The sequence below is a fragment of the Hyalella azteca genome, unplaced genomic scaffold, assembly GCF_000764305.2.
Source record: "Hyalella azteca isolate HAZT.00-mixed unplaced genomic scaffold, Hazt_2.0.2 contig6587, whole genome shotgun sequence".
In the NCBI taxonomy this organism is placed as follows: Eukaryota; Metazoa; Arthropoda; class Malacostraca; order Amphipoda; family Hyalellidae; genus Hyalella; species Hyalella azteca.
In genome coordinates this window covers 164,806-178,239 of record NW_025936745.1, presented here as the reverse complement: position 1 = coordinate 178,239, position 13,434 = coordinate 164,806, and the positions used below count along the sequence as shown (strand labels likewise).

The window sequence follows — 13,434 nt, the reverse complement described above, 5'->3', positions numbered from 1 at the left end:
GGCGGAGGATTGGTCGTACCTTTCCACTCGCACGTTGTAAAGTATAATTCTACTGACAAAAATTAAAATAAATGTTTTCTGTTTCTTTAGCTTGGCCATCATGCTTGAATAAGCCGAGCGAGTTACTCTTTCAAACTCTTTAAAGAGCATTGACAATGTCATGTTTACGTTTTAATTTATTTACTTCTTAGTAAATCAAACAACTTTCAGTCGGATGCGAAACAAAAGTTCTCCTACATTAAATTCTATTCATTATATCATTTCTCGTACAACATGCCTGCTTCAAAATAAAGAAAGAAGAAGAATAATTTGAAAAAAATTTATGTTTTGACCTCCCGTACTTGAAGCCTCACAAAGATTCATGAAAATGTTCTTCAAGTTTTATTCCGATCTTCACGGATCTCGTGAAGATCGTTGGCATGCGCTTAACAGCTGCAAGTCACCCAATGATATGCAAGTCATTGTTTGTTCGAATGAGACTATGAACCATGTGATTGAATTAGTTGTCGCTACATCTCACCTTTCGATATTTTTTAACATTCATCAGGACTGGAACGAATCCATTTTTGACGTCAACACGCAAAACATTTGCGTTTATAAGCTGTTAACAAAATGTCTTAAATGTCTAAATGTTTGACCAGGCTATTTAAACAATAAGAACAATAAGGTTTTCTAATAAATGAGAAACTAAAATACTTTACTGTGGAAATGCGTATAATTCGTTATGTAGTGGTCTAAATGCAGTTTTTTCATCATCGACTCAGTTCTGTGTTTCGTGATGATTTTAAATTATTTTTTAATTGATTCGTCGAAACGAGAAATAATGTGCTGATAGAACAGATGTATATTTCTTCCAATTCTATCATAAATTCAGTAATTTACATTATTGAATTCTTAGATGAACCAATTGTTCGAATGTTTTCAGCAGGTTCCCCTGTGATATTTTTGGCGCTGTTGTAACCAGAAGTGGGTATGCCACTAATCAAAGTTACTTCTATAGGTTTTAGGTAGGCTGGGTAATGTACAAAATTGAACAATCCTCCAGTGAGAACATAAAGAGCGAACGAAGAGTGGGCGGTATCGCATGAGCGATCTTCTCAGCCTCAGTCCGGCGTGACGTTCCAGACGCTGGTGAACTCCAACACAAATTCCAGGCATTCTTGGCTGGCGCAGACGTCCATGGAACGACGTAGCGCGTGCGCTGGTTATGCAGAAAATCCGTCAGATGGTTCCAAGGATTAAATTTTTGGGGTTGATAACAGTTTTATTGGCACATTTGCTATATACATGAACTTTTTTGTTATGGTGAAACAATTACTCAAGCTTGAAACTTTGAATGGAATAATGTCTGAAAGGAGTACGAGCGTTTAGTATGAAGTCGACGCACAGGTGGCGCTTGCATCGCCTTAAAAAACTAGCAGCAGCCCTTCAGTTCCAGTTCCAGCCGTGGCAACCTCCAGTATCTGTGTAGATGTGACGTAGTTAGGTCGCACTTTATTGAGTGTGCTCGCTCCATTGTATGAGGACGGTCATCTGTGTATTTTCACCAGTAATCTGCGGTAAGTCAACTTCAGCATTATTTTCAGCTGATTTATACTTACGTGATTACTTATTTATTAGTTTATGAAATATGAATAGACATAAAAAAGACCACTGAATGCAAATCAACCGTACGGCGATGATCAGGTGACTGGTCTACAGAGTCCAGACTCCCACTTCGTTTGTTGCTATCTAAGTTTTTCTAACTTCTAATTCCCGTCACTCATACTAATAGAACTATGCCATTTGGTGTTGATGCTTTATTTACCTTGTGCTTGGATCCTGCATAGGTAGAGTCCTGTGGTCGACAAAAGCTGACGTGGATTACTACTTGAAGGAACACTGGTCGAGGTCTCCTAACATGCCATAAGGCTTATGCTTATCATGGCACAGTGAAGGTCTCAGAGTGCATTCACTTTAAGATAATGACAGCTCAACAGATTTTTCTTCAAATTAAATAATATTTTTCGTTAAAGAATTATCAAGAGTTAGTGTTCCATCACCGATTTAAGGTATTTTAATTATTGGATTTTTTCAACAATTGTCTGCGCCGTCTGCGCTGTCGGCTGTCTGAGCCGTCTGCACCGACTTTGAGTCTGACTATAAATGCCCACAATATATTACTTATTTGGACGACAATCAGGTATTTATTAGCTGTGATTGGCCTGAGATACATAATACGTTGGTAAATGCGTGTTTCTGCCCCACTACTAAATTCGAAGATTTTTGCACATTGCACGAATGAAGTAAATAGTATAAAATAGTGAGTAACCTACACGGTATTATTGCAGATTAACTACATCCAAAAAAAGGGTGTTTTTTTTTAATTATATGTTTTTTGGGGTGTAGATTACGAATCTGAAATCCATTTTTGGCGGTCGGCATCGGAAAACCGATTTTTTTCGCGACTTACTAACATGGGGGTTACGTAACTTACGTTACCCACTCACCTTTATATAAAGGGTCGGATTTAAAAAATCGGTTTTCCGATGCCGACCGCCAAAAATGGATTTCAGATTCGTAATCTACACCCCAAAAAACATATAATTAAAAAAAAACACCCTTTTTTTTGGATGTAGTTAATCTGCAATAATATCACCTACACAATTCAATCTTTAACTCGCCTTCTATAATTATGCTCCACTGAAATAAATGTTGCTGAAAGGTAAAATCGCAAAAGGTAATAATCAGTACTGATTGAAAATAAACAGCTCGTGACATACTCTAATGGTATTCGAATCTACCGATATCTATCAAGTGCTTTACTTAATTAGTTGTAGGATGTATTTTTTGTATAGATGGATGTGATAGAACGCAGCATGTATAGCACGAGTAAGCCAGAGCAGGTGCTGGTGAATGTTCTGTGCCAAGAAAGGAATCTGCGAGCAGCTGCTAGTCGCCGACACCCCGCATGCGCGCGGCCTGATATCGCAACCTGTCCTGCTCCGGTTTCTCACCATATTTTTCGTAATCCAAAATGCACAAATAGTTCAAAATTTTAATCAATTTATATTTATTTTAAAAGATAATTTTATATTTTTTGATGAAATGTTTGGAGTTTTACGACATTAGTGATTTCCAATTGATGTAAATGTAGGAAAGCTTAGCGAATAAATGATAAGAGTTAACCTGAAAGTTCCTGTCTTCACACAAGTATTCACACAAGTATTCACGAGTATCTCAAGAAATCAATTAGATCTCAGTTTAATTTCGTTCCATTTGAAGTACTTTTTCATGATCTAATTCAAGCCTAGCGTAGCACTTCTCGAAGCTTTGTATCTTGAAAGTTCGCGGCAGTGACATTTGTCTTGCATGAGCAAGCGTTGCCCAAGGACGTCTGTCGTCCAGAGAAGCGATCGTTAATCTTGCTCCGGGTGGATTTTGGTTGCGAGAAAGATGGTCTGTCGTGGTCACTGCATTAGCGACTTACTTACGGCTCTGACACCGACCTGAAACTGCACTCAGAGGCTATCATACATCATTGTTGGCAACTACCGCTTGCGACTGCTGTTCAGGATATTTCTGTTCTTGTAACTACCGCTTTTATTTTTGTTGTTGCATTTGATTTTCGCGCTATTTCTGTTGTTGCAACTGCCGTTCATGTATTCTTGTTGTTGTAACTGCTGCTCGTGATATTCCTGTTGTTGTAAGTTGTAACTAATCCTTTCTTTTGTAACAAATTCTTCTGCTTTCACGACGGGCGTTTGTGACATTGCTAATGCGATTGCTGATGCTTCTGCGGCTGCTGTTTTTTATGCTTAATATTTCTGCTGCCGGTTTTGCTAATAGGTACTTGGTCACAAACATTCATGGATCCGTTGCTACCACTTATTATAATGCTTATAATGTTGAAGAAATACTACCTCTGATGAATTTCGAAAAGTGAAGCTACTTCGGGTGCTGGCAATGGGTTCCTATTCTTACTGATGCTTGACATTTGATGGGTTCCAAGTTGGAATATTAAATGTCAAGCAAGCGTTTGGTTTGGTGAATGAAAGAGAAAAACGTAATTCTAGTAAGTTTAAAAGTAGAATAAAAATTTTGTAAATATGTCTCTTCGACCTAAAACTTATAGAAGCAAAAATTTTTACTATTTCAACGGCAAATAAAAGACCAGTTTTTGTTGAATAATTTTGTTGATTGTGATTTTTCAATTTTATTTTCATAAGAGTCGCTAGCAAACATGTGAAAAAATGGACAAGTCACATTACGATTCAAAATTGGAAGTCGCTTCATGATTTGTCACTCCCCAGTTTAAAATAATAGGAGACGGAATGGCCAATGGATGGCCAATGGCCAGTAGTTGTTGATGCAGTCGGTAAACAGACTCAATTATTTGAAAATTTTCTCATCATCCACAATTAGAGCTATGACACAGCAAAATGAGATTTTCTCATTTGAACAAATTGAAGGTCAACGTTTCCTTTTTGTAGGACAGCTTCGTATGTTTTTTTATAAGTGCTAATCTTTCAAGAGTTGACTATTGATTCTTTTCAATTGAACCATGTGCTGCTGGTTAAATAGTTGCAAAAAATCGAGTACTATTTCTGTCGATAACGTAGTTATTAAAGCGTCAATACGAATAAAGCAAATCGTCTTCCTATAATAACGAAAAACAAAAAAACTGTATTAAAATAACCAGAGATTGCGTGATTAGCGTGTTTAAAATGTTCATTTATGATGGCAGCCTCTCTGATGGCACTTGCAGTTTCCCTTGACTTCCATACATTAATTTATAATAAGCGGACCTGAGAAGAAATCACCCCTTGATAAGCGGCTGTGTCGACCGTGGTGTCCGCGGTCAAGTGCGGGACTCAGTCCACTATTCTGACCGGAAATCCTTCAGGGTTGCTGTGTTTTTATAGGAATTTCGGTCGACTAGCCCTAAAGCCTCTCTACTCTTGAGGATCTTTTTCTGGCGCTTTTCACTCCTGAAGGCGAATGGGAGCAAACACGACCGCGTTAGGCTCGACGGACGGATCATGTTTTTAATCCCATTGGGATGCTCAGCGGATATAACAATGAATTCAGCCCTTGTTGGTGCTCTTGTTGCCAAAACCTTGTTTTCCATCGTAAAATTTAGACTGGATCCTTTTCAAATCACTTCGTATTTTTTTGCTCTAGGTTAGCGTGGATGTCTCATTTTAATCGATGCACGCTTTTACAGACAAGAAATGCTCTCAAACTTTATTTTGTTACTCCAAAGTTATTATCGGTCAAAAATTCAATATCATCTTGTAATTTGTAAATAACTAAAATCATCTTGTGCCTGTTTACAGGTTGGTTTGGGTCCTTTAAACCTTACCACGTGTCAACCGTCCTTAAAGTTTGATGGTCGAACTTCACGGTTTGCCGATACGCAGATTAGAACAACGCGTCTCCGGTTGTACGACCTGCTTTTAGAAACCTTTTTTTTATTCAATGAAATATTTTTTATATTCTTACCTTCGTTACACTTGTTTTCTTAATTTTTTTCCTTTTGTCTTAGTCATAACTTCGGTTCATTTGTTTTTTGTAGTGTACCGGTACTTGTAAAAACACTTATGTTTTTATTTGTTTCTTCTCCGCCAATAACTCCAGTGGTTAGAACTATGTCGTGCATCCTGATTTGTTTCATGTTAGAATGGGCATTATTTGTTCTGGTCTGTTAACGAAGTAATTTTTTCAGAACTATAATTACACTTATTGTATTTCTACTAGCGAGAAAAACTTATTTAGCTGCTTATTTTAGTTATTTTTGCAACTTTTGCAATTCGTAATCAGTAACAATGCCGTTATTCACAAGTTATTTCTTGTCATCCCGGTACCAGACTTTAGTGGTAAGGCGGTTCACTGGATGTCTTCCAGCAACCACCTGAACGGATCATTATGGTCGGGACCTCCCCGTGGCCGTCACAGTTTCATTTTAGCTTGAACACATCCAGTTGCCCACAGCTCGGTACAATACATTACTGGTACCCAGGAATCAGATTTTAAACGTGAACGTTATTATAAATAAATGTTACCACATTATTTTCCTGGCAACTTTCGTCGGTCAGAAAAAAAGAGGAATCAGTATTAATGTACAAAACTCCCGGTAATGGACATCATTTTTGAGAATGTGGCCAGAGGAACCCAGACAGACCGCGTTCAGGTGGCCACAAGATCAAACTTGTTCGCGTATTAGCGGTCCGAGACGCGCCGCAGGGCTCCGCAAGCTGGCCTTTTTTTGACAACCGTTCTTCTTTGCCTTAGTCTTTTATGGTCGGGTATACTGTCGTTGCCAAGTCGCTTAAGTCTTTATCTGCTAAATTTGTAAAGTGACGTTCTTATTATTTCGTGTTATGCGTCGATAGGTATTTCAGTAAATAGTAAATTATTACATAGTATCCTATTATGACTACCTTACTCCTGCAGCGCGATTTCCTTTCTTGATTTATTTCTAAAACTTTTTTCTAAAATGTTGATTTTATTTTCACCATTTAAAATAATTTCATTCATTAAATTACAGTTCTGTCATTTCCTCACGAACTGAAATTGTCTAGAAATCAACTTAAGGCTCCATTCCTGACACCTGAAATGTTTGTCTCAAATACTTCGCAGTTTTGATTAAAAAATATATTCATGCCAAATACATTGGCGGGAAAGTACTCGGACAAATTTCCATTTTTAATGTAATGAATGGTTCAGTGGAAAAGGAATTTTTACGCCTTAATTTTATCTCTCGACTTGCCGGCATTTGAGTGGCAAGACAGGCATCTGTACGTACCTCTACATACCACCGTTCAAATTTACGTCTTCCTGTACCGAGTCTGGAGCGTGGTTTCTTTGGACAAATATTCTTTGTACTTCGATTACGTTTATTCTCCATACGCGCGTGGTAAGAATAAGCAAGATCTCTGCCGACGTGATACGGATCTTGATTATTTTGTCGGTCGGCGGTCAGTGGACTAACACGATTTGGTTCGTTGGCAATATTAATTTCTAATGTCGGCATTTTCTCTGAACTTGTGTCGGTAGGGGCAGAAGCGAACTCGTTATGGAAATTTCGGCTATCAAGTTTACTTCAGATAGATCTCTAGTAGTTTGAGAATTCAATGTAATTATTTGATCAATTGATCGCTTCGTGACTCTTTATAAATTTATTTACAATTTCATCATGTTCGATTATTACTTCGATTTGCAGCGGTCGATTGTTTTATACTTCGAAGTAACATACAGGTCCTCGAAACTGTTTAAATCATCAAATTTTATTATTTAAAATTAAAAAAAACGGAAAAATTTTGGAGAAATGTTACTACGTGTGCTGTTCATCATCCGAGCTCATTGCCCGTCATTTTTGCGAAACATTAGGTATATGAACATTTGTCATCCATATTGCGAGGTTTTATCCATATATGTGATGGGAGAGAGAGTACTAGACTGTTTTTATTTTATTTTCGGGATTTCAGATTTCAATAATTTGTCACATCTATTGACTTTTGCAATGTGTATCTCATTTTTAAATCTCGATCAAATTTCTTGAGAAGGGAAGGGGGGTCGTTCTATGGGTTCAAAGGCACACGACAAGGAATTTTTCATTTCTTCTGCGAATCTTCTGAAGTTTGAAGAGCAAAACGCCTGTCGCCTGTTCAGGTCACTCGACCGTGTTTGTATGCAAGAAGAATTCACAATCACAATATCTCTCATATCGCCGGCACAAAATTTCGGGGCAAGCATCCGAGAAATGACGTCGCTAAAATTGCAATTTTGCTAGATTTAATGCTAAACCTAAAAAGAAAACAAAAGAGAACTGAACGATATACTGTAACATAATCGAAGCCTCGTTAAAAAATTTAAATTTTGTTATTTGGACTGAATTTGTCTATTAGGTAATTTATTAAAATTCACTAGAGAATTCAGCAGAATGCATTACATCGAGAATGGAGCAAAAATACCAAGTTTCTGTTCCAGTTCGCTGGATGCCTTGTTATTTCACAGAACTAAAAGCTGTCGCCATGGAATCCAGATATCAATGTTTATTCTGGCGCAGCATCTCTCTTGGTCAGAGTTGTTTTTGACGCAGCACTTCTGGCTCGGAACAAATCTGGAGCGCCTCGGGAATATAGAGCTGAAGAATGCCGTTAAGATTGCAGCGCGTTTCTCCCTATCTCAAGACGACATTATTATGGGCAGATGCTCCGAGCTCTTCGGGAATAAGAGGAGTTCATCTCTCCTAAAATTCCCTTGCGCTTGCCTGAACTTTCATGGAGAAAACGAAATTGTTTGTTTTTTTCTCAATTTTGGAGAGGCTTTCTTAAGATACTGTGAAATTTCATGAAAACGTAATTTACCTACATGTATAATATATAAAAATTTTAATAGGAAGCATTTTTCAAGGTAGATAAATTTACTTATATGTTAAATGTATTTAAACTGCATCAAAATGTTTATTATCTGAATATTTATACTAATGTGCCATAATTAGGATTTTGGTGTCGGAAAACGGTCAGGTTCAAAGGCGCAGTGTATGACTCCATCAACGTGCATAAATCTTCATGAATTTTCCCAATAACCACAAGGTTTTGAACTTTGTTGCCCATAACTTAACCGTGAGACCTCAAAGTTAGCGACAGAATTTTACCATCTCTTTCGTCATAAATCTTATGAGGAGGCTCTTCATTATCGTATGCGATAGATAGCTGGTCCCGTCAACCAGCCCGTCTAATTAAACTCGTGACGTGTAAGGGTTTCTAGCCGACGCTCGGGGCCGAAGTTTTGGCTTCACCTGAAACTGCGTGGGTGGCAAGAGGTGCTTCAATTATTGTTCATAGGCGGGGGGTTTACTTTGATCACCTGTAATCAAGGCCAATTAGCACAGTAATGAATAAAAACTGGCTCACGGAGTATTTTAATGTCGTACTTGTAATACGTTGCATGTACTATTTATCTCTGAGGCAGATGCTTTCATTTATCAACGTGCATGAAGTCCGAATAGCATATTAATGTATCTGGTAGTGCTGTATAAGGGTAATAGAATGAATTTTGGAACGAAATAAATGTACGATATTTCTTGGCTACTTAATGCGTGTTCATTTGTACGCTGAAACATTAACATTGATAACGATGGAAAAAGGACTAGCTTTACTTGTGATGTTCGATTAGACATCTGTAGTCGAAATAGTGATAAGGTATATTTAAAGAGCATCATGAAAAAGTAAAAAAAAAGCTGCAGGAAAAACTAAGACATGCTCCGAGGCTATCAAGTTGAAACATTCGTGGTTGAAAGAATCAGGCAAGATATTACAGAATAGGGAGGAAATTATGGAATGAGTTAAGAAGCGCTGTACGTAAACAACTTACTGAAAAATTCGATTTACCTCCAAATCTCCAATTAAGTAATTCTATACCACACTATGCTTATGACTGGGAATTTAATAAGAAAAATCAAAGGACCAGAATATGTGGGGTAAGGAATGTTTCTGTCATCGCAAATGCGACACATGGGAAGAACATATCGGCCGAAGCAGCGGCCTACGCCGCAGACGCGACTGCTGTTTCAATTTGCATTTAAAGTAAACCTGGACGCGCTCTGTGTCGGCGCGAAGACAGTTGCTGCACCCGCAAATGAACCTTTTACTACAAATTTATCGTCAGAAAAAATAAGAAAATAATCGGTTATTCGTTTTATAAGCGCGTTAACAAAATTTGGTGGAAGTTTGACTCTAATTGTTTTTAAATTATGTAATCGTCCAAAATTCATTTCGTGAAATTAATTACCAATAATGTTGTATTAATGAATGTCTATTGTCGATATCAATTTGCATTAGCTAGAATTTAATTTTTTAATGTTTAATTTTAAAAATAATAATTAATTGATTTCTTTCTAAAACATTTGGTTAATTTATCTTAATACATGTTACTTCTATTATACCGTAGTCTTATAGCGTGAATCTTTGAAGTATTTCAGTTAGTTTAAAGTACTCAATTATAATGTTATTTTTCCACCTCCATTCCGAAATCCCTAGTCAAAGGTAAAGAAATAATTTTTAACGCGTATGATCCTTGCTACCTAAAGGGAATTCTACCTATTAAATTTAACGTGTAATTCTTCATCTGGAATGAGATCCTCACGCCTACGCAGGCTTTTGATCCTCGCCAGGCTTGCCTGTAGATTAGTCTTGCCAAAACTAATTCCGCGTCCCGGCCTTGGTTCCTTCCAATTTCAGAGCGGATGCCGTCCTAGATCTCGAACCTGGCACATATTCTTATAAAAAATTTCCATTTGAGATTGAGAAACAGAAAATACGAAGACTGAGAAGTCATGTTATAAGAATTTGACTAGCTCTGAAAAAAGTTAGTTGATTAAAATAAAATTTACTTATTCCGGTAATGGGTTAAAGAAAATTCCCGTCTGCATGAGGTTCGAAGGCGTCGTGACATCGTAATTGTTGGCGGGCCAACTAATGTAAAATTATTTTTATTGCTTTTAATTAGCATAAAATAAAATGTTTTTAAATTGTAGAACGTGTAAGGGATTCTACTGAATTTCACTGGAAGTGTCGAGTCTTGAGCCAGCGGAGGAAATGGAGGTGCAAGGATAAAACTAACTAATGGACTAAAAATTGGTGTGCGAGCTGTAGCCAGCCGGCACCTCGACAGCCTTATTTACGACCAGCGAAAATTTGTCCATTGAGAGCGGAGTGGAACGTTCTTGAGTGAAAAATAGCTATTTATTGAACAGGGCGCAAAATTAAGGTAAAAAGAGCGGTGATAATGCTTCAGAAGCACCGAATTATGGCCAGCCTGTGCCAGAAGGCCCTAAGTTAGAGGCCTTGAGAAACAAAGGACGCTCTACAACCTTCCTGCAGCCCGTGCGAGTTACTGGAGTCCTGCTCGTGACACAACTGGTCCCGCGCTGGCATCTTATTCTGCTCACGAGTGTGCGCTCTGAAATGCAGGATTTTTCGAGCACGTAAATTTGATACCAGGATATTGCATTTGCTTACGTATTTTTTCTGTTACGTAAGTATTTACGTAACGTAAATGCTTGAGTAAGCACTTACGTAACGTAAATGCTTAAGTAAGCATTAACGTAAAAAATACGTAAGCATTTGCTTACGTATTTTTTCTGATAACGAGTGTGCGCTATGATATGCAGTGTTTTTGAGCACATAATTTAAAATTTGCTGTCAATATTTAATGCAGCTGTAGGCACCGATTCTACTCACAAATTGTATCCTGGTCACACCTGCTTCCAGGAAGACTTGCTCGTTCAAAACTGTGATGCAGTAGCATGTGTTTTTTAGACAATTTTTACCATGATATAATTTTTCACAAATCTAAGCTGACACAATTGCCATCATACGTACTAGGTAGATGATTTAATGTAAATCATACGCATGAATTGCAGCGTTGGTGCTAAATACGCTGCTGCCGGGCTAAAGCTTTTACTTATTATACGTGTTTCTGAAACTCTTAGTATTTCCACCAGGACTAAATATAATTACATTCAATTGTAGAGTATTTTGTTTAAACAATTCCTTCCATATTGTTGAGAAATGTGTCTCAGGTTATATGTTCTGTGCTTGTAACTAAACCCACGAATTTTATGGCCATGTCTGCTGTATTCACAGTAACTAGTAATAATATGTAAACTGTTATTCAAACTATTTCCTACCGCACGATACAGTATTAGAATCATAATTAATTTACTTAATTTTAATCGGCACAATATAGTCCCACGTGAGTTTCATCCAGCAGAAGAACGTGGTTTGTGTTCCGTTCTCCGTGCATGAAGCCCTGGACACACGAGTATCAGATTGCAGGGCGGATGCTTCACAAAAATACGGACAAGCTGCAAGTATAACCACGCGGTCAGTGAGCCTCTCTCCCCGGGCTGATGACAGTCGTTACGCCACAATGGCCCGTTCACAGGACAAAAATATACTGGGATAAGTTGGCCACCCTGTGGACCGTGGCCCGTACTGCTGCTGCACAAATAATCCCTTCTGAATTATGCTTGCTTGTCATAGTTTGAAGTTTTGATAATAGAATATGAATGTGTGAAAATTTAATGGTCGTAATTGCCAAAGTTTTCTAGCATTTCCAGAGCATCGTCAAATTTTGCTACTAGTATTGACAGAAAAAATGTTTTGAGAAACTGTAGCGTTTTTCGACACTCTAAAACATAATTTGGAGAACTAAATTGATGGGACCCTGCTCCCTGCATGTTATCCAAGTCTAAATTATATGTCTACCACCAGTTGTCAAACTCTATACGTTTCGTTAATAGTGAATTTGTTTTGAAAATTTGTTAGTGAAAAAATTCTTGACGAACGTTTAACTTTTTTTTTGGCCGGGTTGTCGAGAAGTGGGGTTATTTTTCCATGACTCGGAAAATACCTGAGAATAATTGCTGACAATCAAACTAGTCTCGTAACGTGGCAGGCTTTACCGCAAAAGTTACTCTGGCTGCATTTGATGCGGTGAAGCGTTCAGGTTTTTGGTCCGACTGGCCTAAACGTTTTAAAGTTTTAATTGTGAGCGTTTGTTGCGTGAAATAACCGTAGACTTGGTTTCCCGTGGACCAGATAAATGTAGTACGTTAAATTTTTTGATCAATTTTAGTGATATTATTATGACCGCTGGTTCATATTAACGCAATTTGGCTAAACAGAGTTTAGCCAAATTGGTTTTCCGCTATAATGTTCTCATGCATTACAATTTCTCTTCTCATTCCGTGTGTTCAGTGTATTATCAAAACTATTTGAAGTACAAACCTAGACTCCTTTCAATGGCATCGCAACCATCGTGCGGGATGTTCTGAGAATATTAGTTATTAATTGTCCATTAGGCAGGAATGTTTTTAGGCTGAAGAAAAATAACAAGTTTCGTTTTTTCTAAATTTTAATTTTATCCTAAACATTCTGGACTTGCTGTACATGTTGAAATTTTTGTACTTGAGCTCGGATTTAATGGGACCATCGACTTCCAATTTTTCATACACATATCATTATTCTTTCAGGTTTTCTTGCAGTAGTTCAGGATCTTTGACCCCCATTCCAACAGTGAATGTAAGTACAAGAATTTCTTTGTTCTTTCTACCACACTTCCATTTAACTTCACTTCTTAGTGTTTGCCTGTCTGCTATAAATCTCATAATCGATATTTAACACACTTCTACCTGTCCAATCGATCTGAAAATTTGCACACTGGCGCAAAGTTGGAGACAACGTATGAATCAGTTGACAGAATCATCAAATAAAATAGAATGCATTTTTTAAATATGTGTAACATCGCAGACACCGGCCTCTTCAGAAGTGCGGTCTTTATAAAGTACTTTTTGAACCCATAATATTTTCTAACTTGGAATAGAATTTTGTTTCATTATCTTATTCCCGGCAAATAATTTATGATACATATTTTAACGAAATG

At 37.5% G+C, this 13,434-nt stretch overlaps 1 protein-coding gene across 2 annotated transcripts in view; it reads left to right on the top strand.

Moving 5' to 3' along the window:
- The first annotated feature begins 1,440 nt into the window (after positions 1 to 1,440).
- Positions 1,441 to 13,434, top strand: part of LOC108677182 (ligand of Numb protein X 2) — a 54,547-nt gene continuing 42,553 nt past the window's right edge. Inside the window, exons 1-2 of one of the 2 annotated variants that reach the window (XM_018165348.2) lie at positions 1,441 to 1,559; positions 13,025 to 13,073. The gene's annotated coding sequence lies outside the window, so the exon portion shown is untranslated. The remainder of the gene's footprint in view (positions 1,560 to 13,024; positions 13,074 to 13,434) is intronic. The other variant, XM_018165351.2, reaches the window with a different exon arrangement.